At 40.3% G+C, this 27,557-nt stretch overlaps 1 protein-coding gene across 27 annotated transcripts in view; it reads left to right on the top strand.

Annotated features, from left to right (window-relative positions):
• LOC129639166 (uncharacterized) overlaps positions 1 to 27,557 on the top strand; it is a 290,740-nt gene that overhangs the window by 56,617 nt on the left and 206,566 nt on the right. For 7 of the 27 annotated variants that reach the window (XR_008708248.1, XR_008708291.1, XR_008708289.1 and 4 more), the window contains one exon: positions 24,112 to 24,248. The exons of 17 other annotated variants lie outside the window; for them this stretch is intronic. The gene's annotated coding sequence lies outside the window, so the exon portion shown is untranslated. Of the gene's footprint in view, positions 1 to 24,111; positions 24,249 to 24,541; positions 24,649 to 27,557 lie in introns of those variants that run through there. 3 more of the 27 variants (XR_008708281.1, XR_008708267.1, XR_008708274.1) reach the window with 1 other exon arrangement.

The raw sequence follows: 27,557 nt of genomic DNA, 5'->3' as shown, positions 1-27,557 counted from the left end.
GTTAAGGGGGTAGGAGATTAAGCATTGTGAACTAATATCTGCTCTTATTAGTTAGAATAGGGTCACTTATACTATGCCAACAAATTGTCCCAAGGTTTTAATGACTTAAAATAATAAAGGCTTAGATTTCCTCATGGCATATGGCTCCCACCAGTCAGCTGGGGAGTTCTGCTTGTTCTTAATTCAGGGCCTAGGGAGAAGGCAGCTCCATCTCTGTGCTTTTGTGATCCAGGCTGTCAAGGCAGAACAGTAGACATGCAGTGAATCATTTCCTGGCTCTTAAATCAATCACATTTCCGCAGCCCCAAGTTACAGGGGCATACCCAACTGCAAAGAAGAATGAGGCAATGCCATTCCACAGAGTTCCAGAAAGCAGCAGAAAAATTTGGTGGACAGGGCTAATGATGACCATGTGAACTAAAATCAAGAATGGGGCTGAAGGAGGTGCCTGGGAGATAAGGACAGTTTTGGAGGCATCACCACAAGGTGGCCAGCTGCCCTGGAGCCTCTTAGGGAACTCACACAATATATTCAGGACTAAGTAGTATTTCGCTTTACTGTTCACACACTCTGCTTCACAATATCTTTCTCCAAAGAGTATATGGGACTTTTGATGACAGTACCGTCACATGCTAGCCCCGCTTTCCTGAGATCACTTTCAGAAACTACCTTGGATGAAATCATGGGGTATTTTGAATCCTTTGGTTGTACATGATAGTTTCCTACATGGTTTTCTCTTTGAAACAGGTTAAATATAGCCATTGTCTCTGGATTTTACTAGTTTAATTATCAAAAGGCCACTTTATCTCTTAAGTTCTTAAAGGGTTCAGTTCAGTTCATGTTGCTCAGTCGTGTCCGACTCTTTGCGACCCCATGAATCGCAGCACACCAGGCCTCCCTGTCCATCACCAACTCCCAGAGTTCACCCAAATCCACGTCCATTGAGTTGGTGATGCCATCCAACCATCTCATCCTCTGTCGTCCGCTTCTCCTTCTGCCCTTGATCTTTTGGGCAGGGTCTTTTCCAATGAGTTGGTTCTTTGCATCAGGTGGCCAAAGTATTGGAGTTTCAGCCTCAACATCAGTCCTTCCATTGAACATCCAGGACTGATCTCCTTTAGGATGGACTGGTTGGATCTCCTTGCAGTCCAGGGGACTCTCAAGAGTCTTCTCCAACACCACAGTTCAAAAGCATCTTAAAGGGTACTCATTATCAAAAGAAGAGAGTATTCACCTTTTGATACTCATGTTATTGCTTCATATGGAAGGAGGAAGGACCTGAAAATACATTTGCTCTGGTGGTGGGAGCTAGCCAGTCTAGCTGGGCTTCTTTTCAGTGGCCCTAGGGCCTCTGACTTCTGGTTGTGTGGGAAGTCCATGCCAGTTTTATACATCTTCCTCCACCTACAAAAATAGCCGATGACTGTTAGGGAGCATTTTCCTCATGAGTGTATCTTTTGTAACATGATGCCAGGCGCTGTAGAAAATCTGAGGTAAACCACGCCTCTTCTCTTTTTTGGAGGCTCCTATTTTTTACTTTATTAAAAAATAAAGTAATGCCAAAAAGGATCATAGAAACTGTGATGAATTTAAAGTTGTTGGATGAAATGCTTCTTTTCAAAACTGTTGCCAGTACGTCTATGAAAGTTTAGGTATAATTTCATTTGGAGATATCAAAAATCTAAATTGGAGTCTTATTTTGAATATGAAGCTTATGCCAAATGGTTCTCTTGGATCCGTCATCCCCATTATCCCCATGATCGGTCCTAGAAGTAACTGTAAGCCATTCTGTCGGCCTTTAAGACACTCAAAATCAACTGGGTGAGCAGTGTTAAAAATGCTAATACAGGTGGGTATATAATAAAGTGCTTAGTTGGCAGCAGATACTGGACGTATTTTTTAGAGTTCAGAGAATGAAGCGGGTTAGAGCAGTCGAGAGCTTGTGCATGCAAGACTTGGGATAAAAGGATTTTAGGAACAAAAACAACAAGATGCTGATTTCCTCCTATAAGTTTACATTCAAGTAAAATTGGCTCTATTGGACCTCTGAGCTCTTCTGAATTCCTGTATAATTTAAGCCCTGTGTTGCTGTCCCTTTGAAGCTGGCTAATATGTGAAGCCACAGCCACCAACGATGCAGATTTGAGAGTGAACAATGGACTCTGCTCACTCTTCCTTTGAGTCCAGGAGGGAGCTAATAACTTTCCTTTCTGGGCATGCAAAACCTAGTGGGGGATGCCCAGTGTGGATGGCTGAATTGACGCAGACAAGCCTTCTGGAGGGGCTTCTAAAGCCCTCCTGCCTTTGAAGTGAGTCAGGATACCTCATGTGGAGCTGTCCTAGGCATGGTGGGACCAGATCCACAAAACATTCTCGCCGTAGCGGGGCTGCGAGCATTTCCTCCAGCCTCCTGTTTGGACAGCAGGAGCCCAGCAGGAACCTGGGGAGCATGCCCCATGGAGTCACCAAGTCTGGAAGAGCAGTTACCACCCATCGAATCCTGTTCCCTGATGTGGTGCTGGCTGGAGCAGGAAGGGGGCTGCTCATCAGACTGAACTTTCTTCCCTTCTAAGGGATTTTTTTTTTTTCTTCCCTCTTTAAACCAAAGGCAGAATTTTTGTTTGAAAATGATTCCTTAGACTGGTTTTAGTTAGAAATTTCCATAGGGAACAATGGAACTATAGTGCATTTCTAATTTAAAACTTTGCATTTGTTGATGAAGTCATGAAAATAACTAGACTAGGCAACGCAAACATCTGTTACTTTCAATCTTTTCTCCTTTAGCTTGCAGCAAAATTGTGGCACTGGTCTTGGAATGCGGGCTGTGTCTGATCAATATTTTAAGGGGTTTGGGAATGCACAAGAAAGTATAGATAAGAGTCTCTGCTCAAAATGTATAATGCATTGCAGATTGCACTGTGGGTTTCTGAAACAACAACAACAAAAAATTGTGGTGGGTTTTTAAGGCAGTTTGGCAGAATAGTCCTACTCCTTGATGGAGGGTATTTAAGTTAATGTTAGTCACAACATAAAGCTCAAGTTCAAAATTTGTGTCTCCCTCCAATTACCACACATCAAAATACTTGAAATGGAAACAAAACTGAACTTCTCTGGGGCGGGGTGGTGGGTGTGGAGGAAGGAATGCAAGGCTATTTTGATGATCAAATGTATTGGGAACAAAGGTTCTTGTCAGCCATGTTGGATGTGCTGCTGGGAAGTTTCAGCCAACGTGGCTGTGGACTAGTTTTGATAGCTGAGCAGGGTGGCTCTTGCTATCAGCAACCTCTGGTAGAGAAGGTGAATCTAGGCCTGGGAGAGGCAAGGACCCAACTCCCAGCACGCACTGAATTGGGGCATGGAATGCACTAGCTGCTGGGGCGGGGCTTCTGAGTCACCCTGCACAGGTCCAGGAGAGCCACAGAGACACAGCTCACTTTGGTGCTGGAAAAGCATTCACATCCTAAAACAAATCCTTATGTGCCACTATTATTATTATTATTATTTTCTCCCAAAGACTTCTTAAAATGAATGTGACATTGAGATGGTTGCTGTTGCTGTTCAGTTGCTAAGTTGTGTCTGTCTCTTTTGCAACCCCACGGATTGTAGCCCTCCAGGGTCCTCTGTCCTTGGGATTTTCCAGGCAAGGATACTGGAATGGGTTGACATTTCTTATTCCAGGGGATCTTCCCAACCCAGGGATCCAACTTTCCTCTCCTGCCTTTGCAGGCAGGTTCTTTACCACTGATCCACCAGGGAAACCCACTGAGACGCTTGCTATTTAACAAAAGTGCTATTACAATATTACCTACCAGGAAATTATCATCCTGCTCAAATATTAAAGGTTATTTTCTTCCCTTTAAAAAAATTGAAAAAGTTTCCTTCTGATGCACCTGTCTTGGGCAACCTGAAGCCTGCTGGGTGGTGCTGGGAGGAGACTATTTATAGGAGAGGAAAGACTTTTCCTCTACTGTTGCAGTTTTATTTCTTTATGTATTTATGGCTGGGTCTTCTTTATGTATTTATGCTGTACATAGATAAGGCTTTCTCTTGTTGCAGCCAGTGGGGATCACTCTAACTGTGGTATGCAGTCTTCTCATTCGATGGCTTCCCTTGTTGCAGACCATGGGCTCTGGGTGTGCGGGCTTCAGTAGTTGTGCCAAGTGGGCTCTAGAGCACAGGCTCAGTAGTTGTGGCACATGGGCTTAGTTGCCCTATAGCATGTGGGATTTTCCTGAACCAAGGATCGAACCAGTGGCCCCTGTGTTGGCAGGCAGATTCTTAACGAGTGGACCATCAGGGAAGTCCAACAGACCTAGATTTGTTGGAAAAATTGAGGGCAGAAGGAAAAGAGGGTATTAGAGGATGAGATGGCTGGAAGGCATCACCTTCCAGCCATGACAAGGCATCACTTTCCAGTGAATTTGGGTAGACTTCGGGAGATGATGAGAGCCAGGGAGGTCTGGTGTGCTGGAGTCCATGGGGTTGCAAAGAGTCAGACACGACTAGATGGCTGAACAACAACATACTGTCTTAATAGGGGAAGGGAAGGGGAGTGTAGGCTACTTAGGGGAAAGTAAATGATTTGGGGGAAAGCTATAGGGCTCTTAGAAGAAGAGATGGGAGGTGGGACGGTTTGTGACAAAGTTTGTCAGGAAGTGGGGTGGACTTCTAGTCTCCTCTCCTGTGGTGAGTCCATCTTCTCTGGTTGATGAAATTCCTGTAGTGAGAGGGGAGATTAATGAAAACTGAATTCTTTTGGACGACCTGTCTTTAGGCAGATGAGGGGAGTTCAGAGAAAGCCTCTATGAGGCTTCAGCACAAAATAATATACGAAAGCAGCATATTCTGAGGTGGCATGTCCTGAACTCCTCTGAACCCAGAAGGTAGTCTTATCTGGCTGTCTTATCTTATCTACCCATCCATCAGGTCCTGGACGGGTCTAAGTGGGAATGAAGGGCAGTCAGGTGAGCTGACTTGGTCTGGCGCTCTCTCTAGAGGACAGGATGCAGAGATATTGGGCTTTGAAGTTGGATGCTCCAGGGAAGCTTGGAGTTAAAGGTGGTAAATCGATTGTTTTCAAGCCTTTGAAAGCTTCTGCTGAATACTTTTCTAGACTGACCAAGTTCTACTTCTTTTTAATGCTCTGTCCCTTAGGGAGACTTTTGAGTCTTAAATAGTCAGGTCTTCTTGCCTCCTCAGTTTCACAGTGGGCCGTTTTCTCTTAAGAGGAATATTAGTTGCCTGGGAAATATCAGATAATACTCTGATTTTTGTTTTTCCTCCTGCATTTTGTAAGATCTCATTCTTGCCACTTCAAAAAATGAACTTTTTTTCTTGATTTTTAGGGCCAAGAGTTTTTTTCCTACTTAACTTCTCTTATGAATTAATAACTTCTGATATGTTTGCATCATATGTCTAAATCTGAATTAAAAACTGGATTGCTGTTAGTTTGAAAATCTAGAATCTGACTTTTATAATGACTGAGTTTTCACCTCTGCAAATTACTGCTTAGTATTCTGCCATGTTGGATTTTATTTTCTTCCATTCTCTTACTTTAGAAGTGAAAACAGTGATTTTTCACCATTGTAAATTGCGGTCAAAAACCCCTTAAGCAACCTTCCATGCAACTTCAGAAATATTTAAAAATAATTTCATTTTTTAAAAGTTGTAGAGAATTCCCAGTTTCAGTAACTGTTTTTCATTAATTATGGAAGCATAGCTCATCTTTTCTTCCATTCCTTCCATGTCCTGTCTCAAGAGCACATTCTTTCCATCTTTACCCACTGTTGACATTTTCTGTCCTCTAGAAGGATACATTTCATGTCACTCTTTGCTCATCTACATTCCCATTATGATCTCTAACATCAACCTTTATAGCATTTGTGTACACATAATCCATCCTAAAGGAGATCAGTCCTGGGTGTTCATTGGAGGGACTGATGTTGAAGCTGAAACTCCATACTTTGGCCACCTCATGCGAAGAGTTGACTCAATGGAAAAGGCCCTGATGCTGGAAGGGATTGGGGGCAGGAGGAGAAGGGGACGACAGAGGATGAGATGGCTGGATGGCATCACCGACGCAATGGACATGAGTTTGGCTGAACTTCGGGAGTTGGTGATGGACAGGGAGGCCTGGCGTGCTGCGATTCATGGGGTCGCAAAGAGTCAGACACGACTGAGCGACTGAACTGAACTGAACTAAGCCTGCTTCAGAGGATGATTTCAGGTACCCTTAGGTGGTTGGATGTCACCTTACCTGTATATGTCCTCCTCACCCTTAGACCTTGCCTTGACTGTGCTCTTGCAGATACATTAACACACAGGGTTACATCCACATGATACAAACATGTGCACCCACACATCATATGCAAATTTACATGACATTCAGTAAAAATGTGTCGAATCAGTAAACATACACCAGTGTGTGTGCATGTATGTACACGAGGGTGGTTTATTTTGCTTGTGTGCTGTAGAAGTCGGCACTGAAAAGTTTCCTTCAGTTCTGAAGTTTCTATTGTGTAGCTTCAGACATTTTCCTTTCTGGATAATTCCTTTTCAAAAAGTCTGAAGAAAACTTGCACAGCAATTTTGACTTACCTGTAGGTGGAAGAAAGGATAATTTTTACACTTTACAGCAATTTTGGATTTTTCACACATGGATAATTCTATGAGCTCTCAAAGCAAACACTTCAGAATTTCCTTTTCTTCAGATTGAAATGACTGAAAATAATACTATAATGTTTGTATTTTGCTTTTTATAATGATTGCTATGTATAGCCATTCTTATATATTTATATAATTAACATCACTATGAATGTCTAATTGATTGGTTGCTTACTTAATCCTTTTAAAAAATCTTTTGAATCTCTTGTGTATCTTAGGCACAAAGGAAATATTTTCTTTCTTTTTGAATCCCTGGAAAATCCACTTACTTGCTTTTAGCACTGGAAAAAATTTTATTTTATTTTTTGTTCAACTAGGCATTTAAGTTGAGAGATAAAGCAGACTTCTTTTCCAAATGTCTTTAGTATCACCTTTACTGTGTGCAGTGGGAACTGGGTCTCACTGTCGTCTTCACCCTACCCACTTTGCCCCAGAGTGGTTGTCATTTAGGTGGTGCTGGTCCTTTATGTAGGTGACAGCATGTCTAGGAAATTTATGATAGTGTAAAGCACTGTGGAGGGATTTAGAAATTCTCTCCCTTTGAAAGTGGAATGTCCTCTACTAACTGGTAAGAATAAGCCTTTTTTTTTTTGGTAGTGCAAGAACTTCAGAGATTTTTAAAAGTATGGGAAAAAAAAAAATTCTCACACAGTCTAAGAAAACTGTGTTTAGGAAAGTTTGGCAACAAAGTGATAAAAGACACTGTTTTAGGGTTCTCAGGCTGGGATGTAGCTGTTTTACTGGGCTATTCAAGTCTAGAATGGCCTTCTTTTATTTCTTGGAGAAATAAATAAGTTGTAAAAAAAGGTAAGGCTTTGAAGCTGTAATAATAAAGACTGAATTTTAACTTGGGAGATTTTTCAGTAATACTGACTCAACTCTTTCAATATTATTCTCAAGCTGAATATTAAGTGTTATTTTAGAGTTTAGTGAACAAAACATGTAGTACACAGGCAAAATAGTATTACGTGAACCTCATGTCTGACACGGAAAAGGCAATGGCATCCCACTCCAGGACTCTTGCCTGGAAAATCCCATGGATGGAGGAGCCTTGTAGGCTGCAGTCCATGGGGTTGCTGAGGGTCAGACACGACTGAGTGACTTCCCTTTCACTTTTCACTTTCATGCATTGGAGAAGGAAATGGCAACCCACTCCAGTGTTCTTGCCTGGAGAATCCCAAGGACGGGGGAGCCTGGTGGGCTGCCGTCTATGGGGTCGCAGAGTCGGACACGACTGAAGTGACTTAGCAGCAGCAGCAGCATGTCTGACATTTCCCCTACTTCTCTGTGTAGAATTTGTAACTGTACTCTTACCCTAAGCATTGCATCCCCACACGTATGTGTGTCCCCAAGTTAATTAAGACAGGGTCAACAAACAAGGACTATAAGCTGACCCTGTATCATCACTTGTTTTTGTAAATAAAGTGTTAATGGATGCAGTGCGCACATTCATTTAAGCCTTGTCTGTAGCTGCTTCGGGCTTCCCTGGTGGCTCAGATGGTAAACAGTCTGCCTACAACGCAGGAGACCTGATTCGATTCCTGGGTCGGAAAGATCCCCTGGAGAAGGAAATGGCAACCCACTCCAGTATTCTTGCCTGGAGAATCCCAGGGATGGAGGAGCCTGGCAATCTACAGTTCATAGGGTCGCAGAGAGTCAGACGTGACTGAGCGAATAACACTCCATGGCTGCTCTCAAGTAACCAGCAGAGTTGAGTATTTGTGACACATACTGTATGGTTTGTAAAGTGAAAAATATTTTTGGCCCTTAGAGCAAAAGTTTGCCGACCTCTAATCTAAGGTATCAGTTTTCTTCTCTTTTCCTTTACTGATAGTATCACAGAAAAATTTAAATAATGTATATTTTTCTTCCTGTGGCTAACTCTCCTCTCTTTGAAAACAAAACCAAAAGCAAAACAAAAGGACCAAACTAAACAACCCCCAAAACAAAAATAAAGTCTTTACAAAATTTCAAAAAGTGATGTGAACTAGACTCACAGAGTCATGAAATTATTCTTATTAAAATATGCTGATCTTAATGTAGAATTTTATTCTTGTCTAGGCAGCATAGTGAAAAAAAGAGTATTGGTATATGAGTCAAAGAACTTATGTTCCTATTTCAATTTTGCTGTTCTCTAACTTCAGGGGTTGATAGTTATTTTTAGTAAAGGGCAAGATAATAACTACTTTAGACTTTGTGGACCATCTTTATTTTATTTTATATTGTACAAACAGGGTGGGCTGAATTTGGTCTGCCAGGCTGTAGTTGGACTTCTCCTGCCGTAACTCAGACTCTCCTGGTAAGCCACAGACTTCATGGGTGGCATTTTCAGGAGACCAAAATCAACAGTACCTTTCAGCTTTAATATTTTTCTATCTCCTTATGATTCAAAGCCAGTGTTTATATTTGACTACATTTAACATGGATCATTTTCTTACCATTTGGAAAGAAGAGTCAGAATAATATGTGAAGTGGCGTTGTTGTTTTTCAGTCGGTCAGTCATGTCTGACTTTTGGTGACCCCCACGGAATGCGGCACCCCAGGCTTAATGGCACCCTGGCCTTCACTATCTCCTGGAGTGTACTCAAAACTCATCCTTTGAGCCAGTGATGCCATCCAACCATCTCATCCTCTGTTGCCCCCTTCTTCTCTTGCCGTCACTCTTGCCCAGCCAGCATCAGGGTTTTTTTTCCAGTGAGTCAGTTCTTCACATCAGGTGACCAAGTATTGGAGCTTCAGCTTCAGCATCAGTCCTTCCAATGAATATTCAGGGTTGATTTACCATGTGGAAAGAAGAGTCAGAATAATATGTGAAGTGGCATGTGATAAGAAACTCAATGTTTACATGTCTTGATATATGGATTTGTGTTGCTTTGTAATGAATTGATTCCAAACTTAGAAATGTAAAACAATTCTTTAAGTTCGTCAGAAATTCAGAAAAGGCTTGATTGGACAGTTTTCACTTGGAATTTCTCGTGAATCCCCGTAGTCTGACATCCAAGATGGCTCCCGGTTGATGCTGGTCATCGGATGGGAGCTTAGTTGAGACTATTTATTGGAGCACCCAAAGATGGCCTCTTTACCATGAGGTTTCTGAGTGGTCAATCCTCTTACATAGTACTTGGTTTACTCCCAAAGTGAGCATGCCCAGAGAATGAGGTAGAAGCTGCATGACAGGTAATGACCTAGCCTGGCAAGTCTGTACTCCATTGGTTAAAGCAGCAGCAACTTTCCCAAATTTAAGTGGAGGAAAGGTCGACCCTCCCTCCCTAGAGGAGAAATGGCAAAGAATTTGGGGCCATATTTTAAAACCACCACACCCAGATCTGAGAATTTTTACGTGTACAGCACTAACTCTGATCTAGTAAAAATTTTTGTATCAGCTATGGTGTAATTAACCATTGCTATTAATGGTGATCTATTTTAATTTGGATCCATAATAATGGAACTGAAGTCACACACACACACACACACACACACACTGAAATATTATGCAACCTTGAGAAAGAAGGAAATTCTGCCATTTGTGATGATATGGATGAACCTGGAGAATATTGATCTGTGAAATAAAGCAGACACAGAAAGACAGATACTTCATGACCTCACTTATATGTAGAATCTAAGAAAGTGAACTCATAGAAATGGAGCACAATAGTGATACCTAGGAGATGGGAGTAGAGGAAAAGAGATGTTAGTCAAAAGGCACAAACTTTGAGTTACAATATGAATAAGTTCTAGAGACCTAATGTGGAGATTAGTGATACAGTTAATAATAAATTATTGTATACTGCAAAACATGTATAAAGAGTAGATCTTAAGTGTTCTTGTATACCAAATAAAAAAGATAACTGTGTGAGGTGATGGATATTTTGACAAGTTTCACTAGTTATTTCAAAATGTAATCACTTCAAAATATGTATATATTTGAAAACATCACACTGTACACCTTAGAGAGTACAATTTCCATTTGCCAATAATATGTCAATAAATCTGGGAATAAAACAGAGATGAGGTTAGAGAAGTGGCATTGATGGGGAGCTCATGTAGGCCTTATCAGCCATGAGAAGAAGTTTGGATTTAACTGAGTAAAGTGGCAATTCATTACAGAGAGTTGAACAGAAGGATGATATTTTCTGACTTAGATTTTTTTCTTTTTTACTCTAAACTTTTTGAGGTAAAAAATTTTAATTGAAATATAGTTAATGTTCAGTATTATGATAGTTTCACATGTACTAAATACATAATGATTTGCACTTGTATATATTGTAAAAATGACCACTACAATAAACCTAATGACAGTCTATCCTCATACAAAGTTATTACACTATTATTGACCATATTCCTTATGCTGTATTATATCCTAATATATATTTTAATATAACTAGGGTTTGCACTTCTTTTTTACAATTAAAATTATTTTCTTATTAAAGTATAGTTGATTTACAGTGTGTTAGTTTCTGGTGTATAGCAAAGTGGTTTAGTTATATAGTTATGTACAGGTAACTATATATTTTTCATATTCTTTTCCATTATGGTTTATTACATATTGAATGTAGTTCCTTGTGCTCTGCTGTTTCTGCTGCTGCTGCTGCTAAGTCGCTTCAGTCGTGTCCGACTCTGTGCGACCCTATAGACGGCAGCCCACCAGGCTCCCCCATCCCTGGGATTCTCCAGGCAAGAACACTGGAGTGGGTTGCCATTTCCTTCTCCAATGCATGAAAGTGAAAAGTGAAAGGGAAGTCCCTGAGTCATGTTTGACTCTTAGTGACCCCATGGACTGTAGCCCACCAGGCTCCTCCGTCCGTGGGATTTTCCAGGCAAGAGTCCTGGAGTGGGGTGCCATTGCCTTCTTCATTGTGCTCTGCAGTAGGGCCTTATTGTTTATGCATTCTATATATAATGGTTTGCATCTGCTAATCCTAAACTCTTAATCCATCTGTCCCCTATCCCTCCTCCCCCTTTTGAATTAGTTTAGTCTGGATATATGCCCAGGTGTGGGATTGTTGGATCCTACAGCAATTCTATATCTAGCTTTTTGAGGAACCCTTGTACTGTTCTCTGTATTGGCTGGACCAGTTTACATTCCCACCAACAGTTTAGGAGGGTGCTGTCAGGAGCTGCGTTAGGCATTACTAACAAAACAGAGGCACGGCCCCAACCCCCTCTCCTCATCTCGCAGGCACGACCCCGGGATGAAGGAGTTAGGCCTTGTGATTCTGACTTGTTCTTTCCTTTCTTCGGTTGATTTGGCTGTAAAGAATGTTAAGGTGCTTGAGACAAGCATGAGAAAGCACAAAGCCTTCTACAGTTGCACCCAGCAAATTATCTATAAAGTAACCATTTACATTTGTTCAAGGATCTTTACAAAGACTGTCCCAGGATGAGCCTGTAGGCCGCAGCTTGAGGCCATGGAAAGGATTGTATTCTGAGACCTTTTTGTGAGGGGAATATTTATGGCAAAAGAAGTTTGCTGAGTTTAGGGTTTAGGAATAATTAAGAATAGCCAGAAGCCTTTTTATTGGAGAAGGAAATGGCAACCCACTCCAGTGTTCTTGCCTGGAGAATCCCAGGGACGGGGGAGCCTGGTGGGCTTCCGTCTATGGGGTCGCAGAGTCGGACACGACTGAAGCGACTTAGCAGCAGCAGCAGAAGCCTTTTTAGGAGATAGTGATCTTAAGATGCTAGGGGGAAACAGGATTTAGAAAGATAAGAAATAAACTGAGGACTGTGGCATGAGTTACAATGTAATCACAAGTTAAGTATAGGACACATAAGAGAAAATAGATAATAGTAAAGCCGATTGTGAGAGAATTGCTGAAGCAGGAACTCTGTTTGTAAGGCAACAATGGTTTCTGGAGACAGTAAATCTGGGTGAGGGAAACTAAAAATGTCAAACCTCTGACCTAATGCTTTTGTCAAAGTATAAAAGAGAACCTGAAGCTTGAAATAAACACATAGTTCTGTACCATGAGTCAGAGGCTACATCGTCGTCCGCCGACACCGCTCACCCCTTCAGGCTGATTCCCTGGCTGCTGGAGCTGGACTCTGGCAGGGTGTCCTTTTCTCCACACCTTCTCCGTCATTTGTTATTGACTGTTTAATGATGGCCATTCTGACCAGTGTAGCCTGGTACCTCATTGTAGTGTTCATATGTTTAAAAATTAAAAAAAAAAAAAACAATCGGCATGTAGTTGATTTACAATGTTGTGTTAGTTTCAGGTGTACAGCAGAGTGATTGTTATGCAAATCTATCTATATCTACTCTTTTCTGGAGTTTTTTCTCCATGTAACTTATTACAAAGCACCTCACTCCAGTTTTGATTCCTATGTCTCTGATAATTAGTGATGTTGAGCATCTTTTCATTTGCCTATTGGCCATCTGAATGTCTTCTTTGGAGAAATGTCTGTTTAGTAGGTCTTCTGTTCTTTTTTTGATTGGATTCTTTTTTTGTTGTTGTTGTTGTTATTGAGTTCTGTGAGCTGTTTATATATTTTGAAAGTTAAGCCCCTGTTGCTCACATCATTTGTAAGCATTTTCTTCCAGTCCATAAATTGTCATTGCATTTTATTAATGATTTCCTTTGCTGTGCAAAATCTTATAAATTTGATTATGTTCTATTTATTTTTGTTTTTATTTCTATTGCCTTGGTAGACTGACCTAAGAAAACATTAGTATATGTCAGAGAATGTTTTGCTTATGTTCTCTTCTAAGAGGTTTCTCGTGTCATGTCATACTTAAATCTTTAAGCCATTTTGAGTATATTTTTTTGTGTATGGTGTGAGGATGTATACTAACTTAATTGATTTATGTACAGCTGTCCACTTTTCCAGTACCACTTTTTGAAAGACTGTCTCTTTTCCATTGTATGTGTGCTAAGTCGCTTCACTCATGTCCGACTCTATGCAACCCTAAGGACGTCAGCCCGCCAGACTCCTCTGTCCGTGGGGATTCTCCAGGCAAGAGTACTGGGGTGGGATGCCATGCCCTCTTCCAGGGGATCTTCCTGACCTAGGGATTGAACCTGCATCTCTTATGTCTCCTGCATTGGCAGGCAGTTTTTTTTTTTTTAAGCCATTAGTGCCATCTCTTACCACCTTTTTAAAACACTGATTAATTTGTAAGTATGTGGGTTCATTTCTGGAATCTCTGTTTGGTTCCATTGATCCATAAATCTGTTTTTGTGCCAATTCCACACTGTTTGGATTACTGTATCTTTGTAGTATTGTCTGAAGTCTGTCAGGGTTATTTCTGATATTTTATTGTTAGTGTAAAGAAATGCAACCAGTTTCTATATGTTAATCTTGGATCTACCTTGCTGAATTTTCAGTTCTAGTAGTCTTTGTGTGAAGTCTTTAGAGTCTTCTATATATATTATTATGTCTTCTGCATATATGTCTTCTTTCCAATCTAGATACTTTTCATTTCTTGTCTGATTGCTGTGGCTAGGACTTCCAATACTGTGCTGAAAAGAAGTGGTGAGAGTGGGCATCCTTGTCTTTTCCAGATTTTAGCAGGAAGGCTTTCAGTTTTTCACTGTTCAGTGTTATGTTGGCTGTGGGTGTGTCACAAATAGATTTTGTTAAAATTGAGATGTTTCCTTTATATGGGCTTTGTACGTTTTAATCCCCTTTGCCTAATTTGCCCACTTGCTTACCACCCTCTCTTATAGCAACTACCCATTTGTTCTTAGTATCTATGAGTATGTTTTTGTTTCATTTGTTTGTTTTGAGTTTTAGATTTCAAATGTAAGTGAGATCATGTATTTATCTTTCCTCCTATCTTATTCACTCATTTTATCTTCTAGATCCATCCATGCTGGATGTTGCAAGTGCCAAGAGTTCATTTTTGTTAATGGCTGAGTACTGTGCCCGTGTATGTGCATGTCGTGTGTACCACATCTTTATCCATGTATCTGTCTAAGGACACTTAGATTGCTTGGCTACTGTAGCTTTGAAGTATAGTTTGAAATCAGGGCTTGTGATATCTCCACCTTTATTCCTCTTTCTCAAGATTGTTTTAGCTCTTTGGGGTCTTTTGTGTTTCCTTACAAATCGTAGCATTATTTTTTCTAGTACTTTGAAAAATGCCATTGATATTGTGATATTGCCTTATGTAGTATGATCACTTTAACAATGATTATTCTTCCACTCCATGAGCATGATATATCTTTCCATTTGTTTGTCTTCCATTTCTTTCTTCAGTGTGTTATAGTTATCTGAGTACACATATTTTACCTCCTTGGTTAGATTTATTCCTAGGTATTTTATACTGATTTATTTTTGGTTGTCCCGGGTCTTCATTGTGCTCTCTGGTTTCCTGCAGTTGTGGGAGTGGGGGCTACTCTTGGTTGTGCTGCATGGACTTCTCATGGTGGTGGCTTCTGTTGTGGAGTACAGGCTGTAGGCACAGGGCTTCGGTAGTCGCGGCACGTGGGCTCCGTGGTTGCCGTGTGCAGGCCTGAGGGCGTGCATGGTGCAGTAGTTGGCAGCACACAGGCTCAGTAGTGCGGCACAGTGGCTTAGTTGCTCCATGGCGTGTGGAATCTTCCTGGACCAGGGATCAAACCCACGTCTCCTGCATTAGTAGGCAGATTCCCATCCACTCTACCACCAGGGAAGCCCTATTTTATTGCATCTTAATGTAATTGTACATGAAATTGTTTTCTTAATTTCTCTTTCTGATAGCTTGTTGTCATTGTATAGAAACACAATAGATCTCTGTATATTAATTTTGTATCCTATAACTTTATGGAATTCATTTATTCTAATAGTTTTTTGAGGCCATTTTTTGGATTTTCTGTATATAGTATCATGTAATCTGTAGTCAGTGATGGTTTTACTTCTCCTTTTCCAATTTGGATTCCTTTTATTTCTTTTTCTTGTATGATTGCTGAGGCTTAGTTTCAATACTGTGTTGGAAAAAGTGAAAGTGGGCATTCATGCCTTGTTACTGATCTTAGAAGAAATTCTTTCAGCTTTTCACCATGAACATTGAGTATGATGTTCAGTTCAGTCACTCAGTCGTGTCTGACTCTTTGCAGCCCCATGGACTGCAGCACACCAGGATTCCCTGTCCATCACCAACTCCCAGAGCTTGCTCAAACTCATGTCCATCGAGTTGGTTATGCCATCCAACCATCTCCTCGTCTGTCATCCCCTTCTGCCCTGCCTTCAGTCTTTCCCAGCATCTGGGTCTTCTCCAATGAGTCAGCTCTTCGCATCAGGTGGCCAAAGTATTGGAGTTTCAGCTTCAACATCAGTCCTTCCAATGAATATTCAGGACTGATTTCCTTCAGGATTGACTGGTTTGATCTCCTTGCAGTCCAAGGAACTCTCAAGAGTCTTCTCCAACACCACAGTTCAAAAGCATCCATTTTTTGTATGATGGTATATTGTTAGCTGTGGGCTTATCATATATGGCTTTTATTAGTTTGAGATATGTTCCTTCTACACCCATTTTGGTGAGTATTTTTAATAATAAATGTTGAATTTTGTCAAAAGTTTTTTTTGCATCTATTGAGATGATCATACAATTTTTATTATTCAATTTGTTAAGGTGTATCACATTGATTATTTTGTGGATATTGAACCATCCTTGTGTCTCCAGAATTGCTCCTATTCGATTTTGGTGTATGATTCTTTTAATGTATTGTTAAATTTGATTTCCTGATATTTTGTTAAAGGATTTTCCATCTATTTTCATCAGTTTTATTGGTATTTAATTTTTTTTTTTTTTTTGAGCTGTCTCTGGTTTTGGTATTAGGTTGATGCTGGTCTTATGCAATGAGTTTGAAAACTTCCTTTTCAGTTTTATTTTATTGAAGTAGTTTGGGAAAGATAGACATTAACTTTTCTTTAAATGTTTTGTAGAGTTCAGCTGTGAAGTCATCTGGTCCTGGACTTTTGTTTGTTGGTTTTTTTTTTTAAATTCCTGATTCAATTTTATTACTGGTATTAGGTCTGTTCATATATTCTAATTCTTCCTGACTCAGCACTGGGAGATGTTTTAGGCTATATTATTGTTTGTTGCCATATCTTAATGATCTTTTGTGTTTCTGTGGTGTCAGTTGTAACTTCTCTTTCTGATTTTATTTATTTGGGTCCTCTTTCTTTGTTAGTGAATCTATAAAAATGTTTCTTTAATTTTTCGAAAATTAAATTTCAAAATCTTTTCTACTTAAGTTTTCTTTCATTTATTTTTGCTCTGATCATTATTTATTTCCTTCTACTAATTTCAGTTTTGTTCTTTTTCTAGTTCCTTTACCTATAAAGTTAGATCATTTGAGTTTTTTTTCCCCCCACCGAGGCAGGCTTGTATCCCTGAAAACTTCCCTCTGTAAGTGGTTGACCTACTTCCTCTACTCTGTGCTTGCCTTTACCAGTCAGATTTTTCCTTTTGTAATTTTCATATTTCTAGTTGTATTTTTCCTTTTCTATTTAGAGAAGTCCCTTTGACATTTCTTGTAAAGCCAATGCTGAACTCTTTTAGCTTTTGCTTATCTGACTTCCCTGGTGGCTCAGACGGTAAAGCATCTGCCTACAATGTGGGAAACCCGGGTTCAATCCCTGGGTCAGGAAGATCCCCTGGAGAAGGAAATGGCAACCCACTCCAGTATTCTTGCCTGGAAAATTCCATGGATGGAGGAGCCTGATAGGCTTTACAGTCCATGGGGTCACAAAGAGTTGGACATGACGGAGTGACTTCACTCATTCACTATGTGTAAAACTCATTCAGTTTAGTTACGTCGTTCAGTCATGTCCGACTCTTTGCGACCCCATGAATCACAGCACGCCAGGCCTCCCTGTCCATCACCAACTCCCAGAGTACACTCAGACTCACGTCCATCGAGTCAGTGATGCCATCCAGCCATCTCATCCTCTGTCGTCCCCTTCTCCTCTTGCCCCCAATCCCTCCCAGCATCAGAGTCTTTTCCAATGAGTCAACACTACGCGTGAGGTGGCCAAAGTACTGGAGTTTCAGCTTTAGCATCATTCCTTCCAAAGAAATCCCAGGGCTGATCTCCTTCGGAATGGTCTGGTTGGATCTCCTTGCAGTCCAAGGGACTCTCAGGAGTCTTCTCCAACACCACAGTTCAAAAGCATCAGTTCTTCAGCACTCAGCCTTCTTCACAGTCCAACTCTCACATCCATACATGACCACAGGAAAAACCATAGCCTTGACTAGACAGACCTTTGTTGGCAAAGTAATGTCTCTGCTTTTGAATATGCTATCTAGGTTGGTCATAACTTTCCTTCCAAGGAGTAAGCGTCTTTTAATTTCATGGCTGCAGTTACCATCTGCAGTGATTTTGGAGCCCCCCAAAATAAAGTCTGACACTGTTTCCACTGTTTCCCCATCTATTTCCCATGAAGTGATGGGACCGGATGCCATGATCTTAGTTTTCTGAATGTTGAACTTTAAACCAACTTTTTCACTCTCCACTTTCACTTTCATCAGGAGGCTTTTTGTTCCTCTTTACTTTCTGCCATAAGGGTGGTGTCATCTGCATCAGATCAGATCAGATCAGTTGCTCAGTCGTGTCCGACTCTTTACAACCCCATGAATCGCTGCATGCCAGGCCTCCCTGTCCATCACCAACTCCCAGAGTTCACTCAGACTCACATCCATTGAGTCAGTGATGCCATCCAGCCATCTCATCCTCTGTCATCCCCTTCTCCTCCTGCCCCCAATCCCTCCCAGCATCAGAGTCTTTTCCAATGAGTCAACTCTTCACATGAGGTGGCCAAAGTACTGGAGTTTCAGCTTTAGCATCATTCCTTCCAAAGAAATCCCAGGGCTGATCTCCTTCGGAATGGTCTGGTTGGATCTCCTTGCAGTCCAAGGGACTCTCAGGAGTCTTCTCCAACACCACAGTTCAAAAGCATCAGTTCTTCAGCACTCAGCCTTCTTCACAGTCCAACTCTCACATCCATACATGACCACAGGAAAAACCATAGCCTTGACTAGACGAACCTTTGTTGGCAAAGTAATGTCTCTGCTTTTGAACATGCTATCTAGGTTGGTCATAAGTTTCCTTCCAAGGAGTAAGCATCTTTTAATTTCATGGCTGCAATCACCATCTGCAGTGATTTTGGAGCCCCCCAAAATAAAGTCTGACACTGTTTCCACTGTTTCCCCATCTATTTCCCATGAAGTGATGGGACTGGATGCCATGATCTTCGTTTTCTGAATGTTGAGCTTTAAGTCAATTTTTTCACTCTCCACTTTCACTTTCATCTAGAGGCTTTTTAGTTCCTCTTTACTTTCTGCCATAAGGGTGGTGTCATCTGCATATCTGAGGTTATTGATATTTCTCCCGGCAATCTTGATTCCAGCTTGTGTTTCTTCCAGTCCAGCGTTTCTCATGATGTACTCTGCATATAAGTTGAAAAAACAGGGCGACAGTATACAGCCTTGACGTCCTCCTTTTCCTATTTGGAACCAGTCTGTTGTTCCATGTCCAGTTCTAACTGTTGCTTCCTGACCTGCGTACAGATTTCTCAAGAGGCAGGTCAGGTGGTCTGGTATTCCCATCTCTTTCAGAATTTTCCACAGTTTCTTGTGATCCACACAGTCAAAGGCTTTGGCATAGTCAATAAAGCAGAAATAGATGTTTTTCTGGAACTCTCTTGCTTTTTCTATGATCCAGCAGATGTTGGCAATTTGATCTCTGGTTCCTCTGCCTTTTCTAAAACCAGCTTGAACATCAGGAAGTTCACGGTTCACGTATTGCTGAAGCCTGGCTTGGAGAATTTTGAGCATTACTTTACTAGCATGTGAGGTGAGTGCAATTGTGCGGTAGTTTGAGCATTCTTTGGCATTGCCTTTCTTTGGGATTGGAATGAAGACTGACCTTTTCCAGTCCTGTGGCCACTGCTGAGTTTTCCAAATTTGCTGGCATATTGAGTGCAGCCCTTTCACAGCATCGTCTTTCAGGATTTGAAATAGCTCCACTGGAATTCCATCACCTCCACTAGCTTTGTTCATAATGATGCTTTCTAAGGCCCACTTGTAAAACTCATTATCTCTCCTTAAATCTGCATGGGTAGATTATTCTTGGTTGCAGATTTTTTTCTTTCTTCACTTTGAATATATAATACTGCTCCCTCTGGTCTTCAAAGTTTCTGCTGAAAGTCAGCAGATGGGACTTATGGGGGTCCTCTGTTCATAAATAGGTGATTTCCTCTTGCTACTTTTAAGTTTCTTTCTTAATTTTTATTCTTTTCCACTTTAGCTGTAATGTGTCTTGGTATAGATATCTTTGGGTTCATCTTGTTTTAGACTCTCTGTGCTTCCTGAACCTGTATGTCTGTTTCCTTTCTTAGGTTAGGGACATTTTCAGATTTTGTTTCTTCTAATAAGTTTTATGCACATTTCTCTCCTTTCCTTCTGGGACCTCCTATAAAGCAAATGCTAATGCATTTGATGTTTTCTCTGAGGTCTCTTAAACTGTCCTCATTTAAAAAAAATTTTTTTTTTTCTGTTCAGCTTGAGTGACGACTTCTACTACTCTGTCTTCCAATTTACTCCTCCATTCCTCTGCATCACCTAAATTACTGTTGATTCATTTTGTGTAGTTTTTATTTAAGTTATAGAATTCTTTAGCTCTATTTGAGTCTTCTTTATATTTTTTAACTCTTTGTTAAACTCCTCACTGTGGTGATCCATTCTTGTCCTTAGCATCTTTAGGATGCTAGAGGATCCTGGCATCCAAGCATCTAAATATGCTTGTTCACTGAGCATCTTTGTAGTCATTACCTTGAACTCGTTATTGGGTAGGTTGCTTATCTCAACTTTGTTTAGTTGTTCTTCAAAGATTTGGTCTTGTTCCTTCATTTGGAACATATTTCTCTGTCTCCTCATTTTGGGCTAAATGTCTGTTTAATTTCTGTGTATTAGGTAGGTCAGTTATAATTCCTGATGTTGGAGATGTGGCTTTATGTAGCAGACATTCTGTGGGGCTCAGAAGCACAATCTTATGCTCTAAGAGGTGTCCTTCGTGGACTGTGTATGTACTTCTGTTGTGGCAGGGCCAACTACTGAGGGCTGCTGGTGGGTAGGGCTGGTTCCTGGCCCCATTGGCTTCTAGGCCCTGCCTCTCACAGTGGTTGCTGACCCACTGTTGGGTGGCACCACATCCTGGCATGGCTGGCTGCGCAGCCTCCAGAGGTGGGGGGCAGCCCAGGTCTGGTTCCAGCCCTCTGACTTAGATTTTATTTATTTATTTATTTTTAAAGTAGCTCAGTCATGTCTGACTCTTTGTGACCCCATGGACTATACAGTCCATGGAATTCTCCAGGCCAGAATGCTGGAGTGAGTAGCCTTTCCCTTCTCCAGGGGATCTTCCCAACCCAGGGATCAAACCCAAGTCTCCTGCATTGCAGGTGGATTCTTTACCAGCTGAGCCACAAGGGAAGCCCCTGACTTAGATTTTAAAAGTCACTATGGTCTATGAGTGAGTAATTTTGAGAGGTTGGGTGGGCATGAATGAAAGCGGAAGGCTCAGCTAGAAGGCTTTGTATGATTTTATGCAGAAGATGTTTGAGGACTGGATAGACTATTAACAATATGAGTGAAAAGAGAAAGTAAAAATAGATGAGAGACTGTCCCCATTTTCCAGATAAGTAAATGGAGGCTTAGGGAATTTAACCAATTCTTGTAGTAAGTGGTAAACTGGTATTCTATTCTACATCTAACTTCCCAGATCAACTTCAGCCAAATGCCATATCGATTTGTCACATTTAAAATTAATGAAGTTCAAATAAATGAGGTTTTACTGTAATTTAGGTAGATTCAGCTAAATTAAGAGATGTTAGCCATGGTCCTATTTTTAGACATTTTCATTGATCATACCTGTTCATTGTCTTCATGTAGAAAATATTTAAAACATAATAAATTGGACGAAATTTGAATTATATCACCATTTTTATATGATTTTAATGGAAAATGAGGAAATCACTGCAGATATAAAACCCCTAGCCTCATTCAAACATTCTGTAAAATACTGATGAACAAAACCTGAGTCAGAGAAAGTTCGCTATTATCATTTTTGGGAATTGATAAATGATCAATGATATTTCTAAAGTGTTTTTTTTTTTTCCTGCCTTAGTTTCAATTAAGATGAAAGTGAGTAATGGAAGCAATTATTTTGGGAGTAATTTAAAAGCAAATCTAAGGGGTGCATACTTTGCATTGAAAAGTAGATGTCACTAGAACTAATCATTGTGATACCTTAACAAGGGAGAATATCCATTGATTAGATCTTTCTTCCTTTGGGCAACGAAAGGACACTCTTTGGTTCTATTCTTGCAGTAGTACTTAAAAAAGTTTATTGGAGAAGAAATTGACTCCTGTATCATCAAGTTCATAGAATCCTTTTTGTACTTTTCCCCACTATATTTCTGTTGTCTGTGATATCTGAGTTACCAAAAAGGTGATTTACTTGTAACTCTAAAACCTCTCTGTTCCTCAATTTATAGGAACCTCTCTGTTCCTCTATTCCACATAATCAAGATCTTCAAAGTAAGCATCTTTCAAAGAGTGACAAGCAAAATACAGCTGCAGGATAAGTAACTCCCTCTTAAGCAGCGTTGCCTGCTGTCATTGTTGACTGCTGGAGGTGGTGATCCATGTCAGTCACTGAAACGACACCTTGGCAAGGTTGCAATCTGCTCCTGGGGTTTCTGTGGATGGGGGCACTTTTAGACGATGAGATTTTCATATATTCCAAGTACCACACATAGTGCCTGGAACATAGTAGGCACCCAGTAAATATTTATTAATAATAATTATCAAATCATATTTTGAAAGCTTTCCTAACACGGGGTAGGCAAATTTGTTGCAGAATGGAGCAATGCAGGAATTTCCTTGTCAATCCTGGATAAATTTTATTAATACTAGAATAAATAACTCTTCAAGTAGGAAGAGACTTTTAGCAGGACTCAATGGATTGATATAAACTTATATTTTTAAGCCATCAAACTAAGAAGAGGTTAAGACTAACGTTTACTTATTAAGATAATTTCCTAATCATTCTTATAAGAACTTAATGAGTGACAAACTGATGCTGGATATAAATTTATGATTTCCCAAAATAACATTTGATTGGTTTGAGTGATGTCTTACATCAAGTAATCATAGTTAATTTTTGCTTCTGGAGAGATTTGACTTTACCAGTCTATCATGTCATCAGATGTATTTCAAGAATGATTTCTTTGTCTGTTGATACAAAGTTAAAGAATTCCTATGGAGATTGTTAAATCTATAACTTGTATTTTTATCAGGGCAGAGGGAACAAATTCAGCATGGTGGCAGAAAGAGTATATCTTCTGAAATATACTGCAAATACATAAGGAATGATTTTACACTAAAATATCTTGAGTCATATAAATTAAGGGCAAAGTTAGGATTTTTCCCAATATGAAGTTTGGTGCAAAAAGCAATGGGTCATTTATTTTAAGATTAAAGAAAGGTCAATAAATGCTGTGATCTCAGCTCTATTGTGAATATCAGCAGTTACAGCAATGAGAGAATAGGAGTTTTAAATGAAATACACTGCTAAAGCCAGTGTCAGTTATTTTTCTTGTTATATTTATTTTTCTTGTTATGCTTCTTTAACTTTTAACATCTGTAATTAAGACTGATTTTGATTTTAACTCACAAAATAATCCAGGTCTAAAAGAGATTTCAGAGAGTTAAAATAGGATATATATAAAATGGGGATAAAATTGTTACATTTTATGTTTCCAGATTCTTTTCTGAAGGATAAATTTTGAATGATTTCCTCTTTTTTTTTTTTGGTAATGAACCATGTACTCTAATAAACAAAGCCCTAATGACATTAACAGCATAATCACAGAAGGCACAATGAGAATTGGGAATAGGCTAATCCTTAATGTCTAGAAACAACTACGCAACCTATGGAAATGGAGAGCTTAACCTGGGTGAAGAAAAGGTTTCATGTGTTATTTCAGCACTCGCTGCCGGGACTGATATGAGGAGTCTGGATCTGGCTGTCTATTGACCCAGGTTCCAGTTTTGCCACTGGACCAGGCACAGCACCGTTTTTTCATTATTAGAAGGTCTCTGCCCTTCTCCATAGCAGCGGTGGGTGCTTATTCTAAGAGCCACTCTGGTTCCCCAGTTTATCATTGCTCTTGAGATGTGGCATTGAGCCCAGGGATCTTGTTCTCAAACCTGGCTGCACACTGGAAACATCTGTGAACTTTTGTAAACTACCTGTATCCTGGCCCCTCCTTTCTCTAGATATTCTGACTTAAGCAGTCTGGGTGGGGGCTCAGGCTTCGGGGGTTTTGGAAAGCTCCTTGGTTATTTCTAAGGTGCAACTAGAGTTGGGAACCACGGGTCTAGTAAAAGTTTGGAGGAAGGAAGAAAACATTTTGTGAAGCTGTCTTAGTTCCCATCCTCGATACTGTGTTTTCTCACAGGTGCCTCAGAAAAACTAGTGAAACTCGTCTCCAGTGAACCCAGTGAAGCTATTCATGGCTTTTGACTCTTTCCTAAATTGGGCTTCCCTCATTCCTCAGTTGGTGAAGAAGCCACCTACAATGCAGGAGACCCTGGTTTGATCCCTGGGTCAGGAAAATCCACTGGAGAAGGGATCGGCTGTCCACTCCAGAATTCTTGGGCTTCCCTTGTGGCTCAGCTGGTAAAGAATCTGCCTGCAATGTGGGAGACCTCGGTTCGATCCCTGGGTTGCGAAGATCCCCTGGAGAAGGGAAAGGCTGCCCTCTCCAGTATTCTGGCCTGGAGACTTCCCTGGACTGCATAGTCTATGGGGTTGCAAAGAGCTGGATATGACTGAGCGACTTCACTTTCACTTCACTTTAAATTGTTTTCTGGGTTCTCTTTGCCCAGAATCTTTTCTACTTGGAAAACTCAAAAGAGAAGTCAGAGAAAGATAAGCAATCCTGATGATACTTAGCATCATATTGGGACACATGGTAGAATGGATTCTTTTAAAGGTAAGTGAATTGGGGAGAATGGATGGTAATGGATTGACATGCCAAAATGCATATATAATAAAATCAGTCAAAGAAAACAATTTTATCCAATGGTATTACAGTAAATAAGCATTGGTATAGGATTTGGGAAGGCTTAGTTTCAGGTACTGACTATCATTACCAGCTGTGTGACATGTCCAATTTGCCTACCCTCTTTGAGCTTTCATTTCCTTACCTATAACATAGAAACAACATCTGCTACACTTTGCTTACATGGTTGTTATGATGATTAAGTTATGTTACAAATGTGAAATAACATTTTGTATTTTTAGATGTTATACAAACGTTATTACTATGGGTTAAACTACTTTAATATATATTAATGTGAACACATTTTGTGGTTCAATTTTTCAACAAGGGAATAATTCTGGGGAACAATGGTTATAAAAACTAATTAAATCAATGTGTCATAGTCTTCAACTAATCTGCTTGGGTGGCAAGCTTATATAAAATGAAGAATGCATCATTTGTAAATCTGATATATTAACCTTACATAGGATATAATTGGTTATTGGTTGTGAAAAAAGTTCCATATCATTTTTCTCATACTTAAAGGGTTTTTTATCCCAACAGCTAATGAGCCCATGGTAACCATTAAAAGGAAAACAAACAACCCTATAAGAATAGAAACAATTGTGATTCTGTTAGTCAAAGAAGAATTCTTGGTTTTGTCTTAAACTGTAGTGTCTCAGTCAATGTGGGCTGCTGTAACTAATTACCTTAGGTGGGATGGCGTAAACTATAAACATTTATTTCTCGTAGTTCTGGAGACTGGGATGTTCTAGATCGGATGCCAGCATTGTTGGGTTCTAGTGAGAGCCCTCTTCTGGATTGCAGACTGTTGACTTGTTTCCTCATGCAGTTGAGAGAGGGCAGATTAGTGCTCTGGCCTCTTCTTATGAAGGCACTAATACCATTCAGGAGGGTTCTGCTTTCATGACCTGTCTCCAAAAGACCCCACCTCCAAATACGATGACATTGGGAATCAGATTTCAAAATGTTGATTTTGGAGGGTTGCAAACGTTCAGTCCATACCATGTGGCTCCCTGAAATGGAGTGACGGCTGATGTCGTTGCTACCATTTACCAAGCCAACGCTGTGTGCTGGGCGCTGTGCTGTCTTTCACATACTTCATCTCGTTTAGGCCCCCAGATCTGTGTGAATTAGGTTCTATTATTATATCAATTTTATTGCTGAAAAGCAAAACCGAGGGACACAGGGGCTGTCACTTTCCCCTCTGAGTCGTCTGCCTCAGATCCCTTTGCTTTTAACGACTGAACTGTACTATCTTTCAGTAATCATTTACACTATCTTCCAGTAATCGTGGTTTATTAGCAGGTTGATTTGGAGAGCGTTGGTGAAAGGAACTCGGAAGTAGGTGGGGATGAAGGATAGCCTGGGATTTCTTTCACAAATAGTTTCCTTGGCTTAGTGAATGGAGCTACAGGTGAACTGTTTGGAGGGTGGGGCTGCACACTCCATATGGGTAAACTTATTTATTCTCACAAGTTTACTGTGGATGGCTACTTTTTAGTCACCCTGCTTCCAGAGACAGAGTGTGACATCTTTGGGGCTTCAGTGCACTGGAGCTTTGAGAGTATCAGAAGGCAACATCTTAGGCTCAGACACAAACCCTCTTAGCATCAACAGTGACGGTGGTCTCCTCAAGCCATAGGCCTGAGATGTCTGTAACTCAGGGCTAGGAAGAATGTTATGGCTGATTGCACTTCATCATCAGAATAGGAAACATTTCCTTGGAAGTTTCAAGGGGAAACCTGTGAGGCATTTTGCATTCTCAAAGGGAGACAGATTCCAGTAAAACATAGGTGATTCCTATGAACGTGACCTCACAGTTCTTATAGGCTGGAGTGGCCTGAATAACAATAGCAGCAAGAATGATAATGATAAACCTACAGAATGCTCTTATAAATTCCTTGTCATTGTTGTTCTGTCACTAAGTTGTGTCCGATTTTTTGAGACTTGGACAATTATCTTAATCTCTAAAGCACTTAGATCTAGACAGCTAGGTATTACTAATATCCTCATTGTACTGATAAAGATCTTGAAGACAGATAATTTCCCCAAGTTCACACAAATTAATCAATGCAGGTGAGATTAAATCAGATGTTTTTGATTCCAAAGCCCATATCATAGACTTTATTTCTTTAAGAAATCTAGTTTAAGAGGGTATCATACATTTTTTGATTAGAGCCACCATGAATATTGAAAGTGGTTGAAAGTCAGCCAGCCTGGAATGCTAAGAACAGGAACACTAGCCTTGGAATCTGAACATAATGGAGCATAGCTGGTGCTTTTTGTTAGCACTCATAGTTATTATGAGCTACCGATTTGGGCTTCTCTAGTGTTTCAGCTGGTAAAGATTCTGCCTGGAATTCAGGAGAGCTGGGTTTGATCCCTGGGTTCGGAAGCTCCTCTGGAGAAGGGAAAGGCTACCCACTCCAGTATTCTGGCCTGAAAAATCCCACGGACTATGGGTCGCAAAGAGTCAGACATGACGGAGCAACTTTCACTTTTCATAGTTACACTTTAACTGATTCCATGACCTGCAGAAACTGCTAGCCATTTAGGAACAAGTGAAATTAATTACCCTCTAAAAGCAGATTAAGTCAAAAGTGCTTTGCATAAAGGGATTTTGATTGTTTTACACTAGAAAGGCCAGCATTGATCAATTGATTCCAAATTATTGTCACAGATTTGTGTTGATTTCAGATATCAAAGAAATGGTTCTCTAATCCTGCCAGAGGACACCTCAATGTAAGATTTATGTCTGGTTAGGAATGCGAGTGGATTCCATCTAACTATGAAGGAGAAGAATGTTGAAATATTGAGAGTCATATAAATATAAGCAC

The sequence above is a fragment of the Bubalus kerabau genome, chromosome 1 (assembly GCF_029407905.1).
Source record: "Bubalus kerabau isolate K-KA32 ecotype Philippines breed swamp buffalo chromosome 1, PCC_UOA_SB_1v2, whole genome shotgun sequence".
Classification (NCBI taxonomy): Eukaryota; Metazoa; Chordata; class Mammalia; order Artiodactyla; family Bovidae; genus Bubalus; species Bubalus kerabau.
The sequence above is the reverse complement of the archived record's forward strand: the minus strand, read 5'-3'. Positions and strand labels throughout refer to the sequence as shown.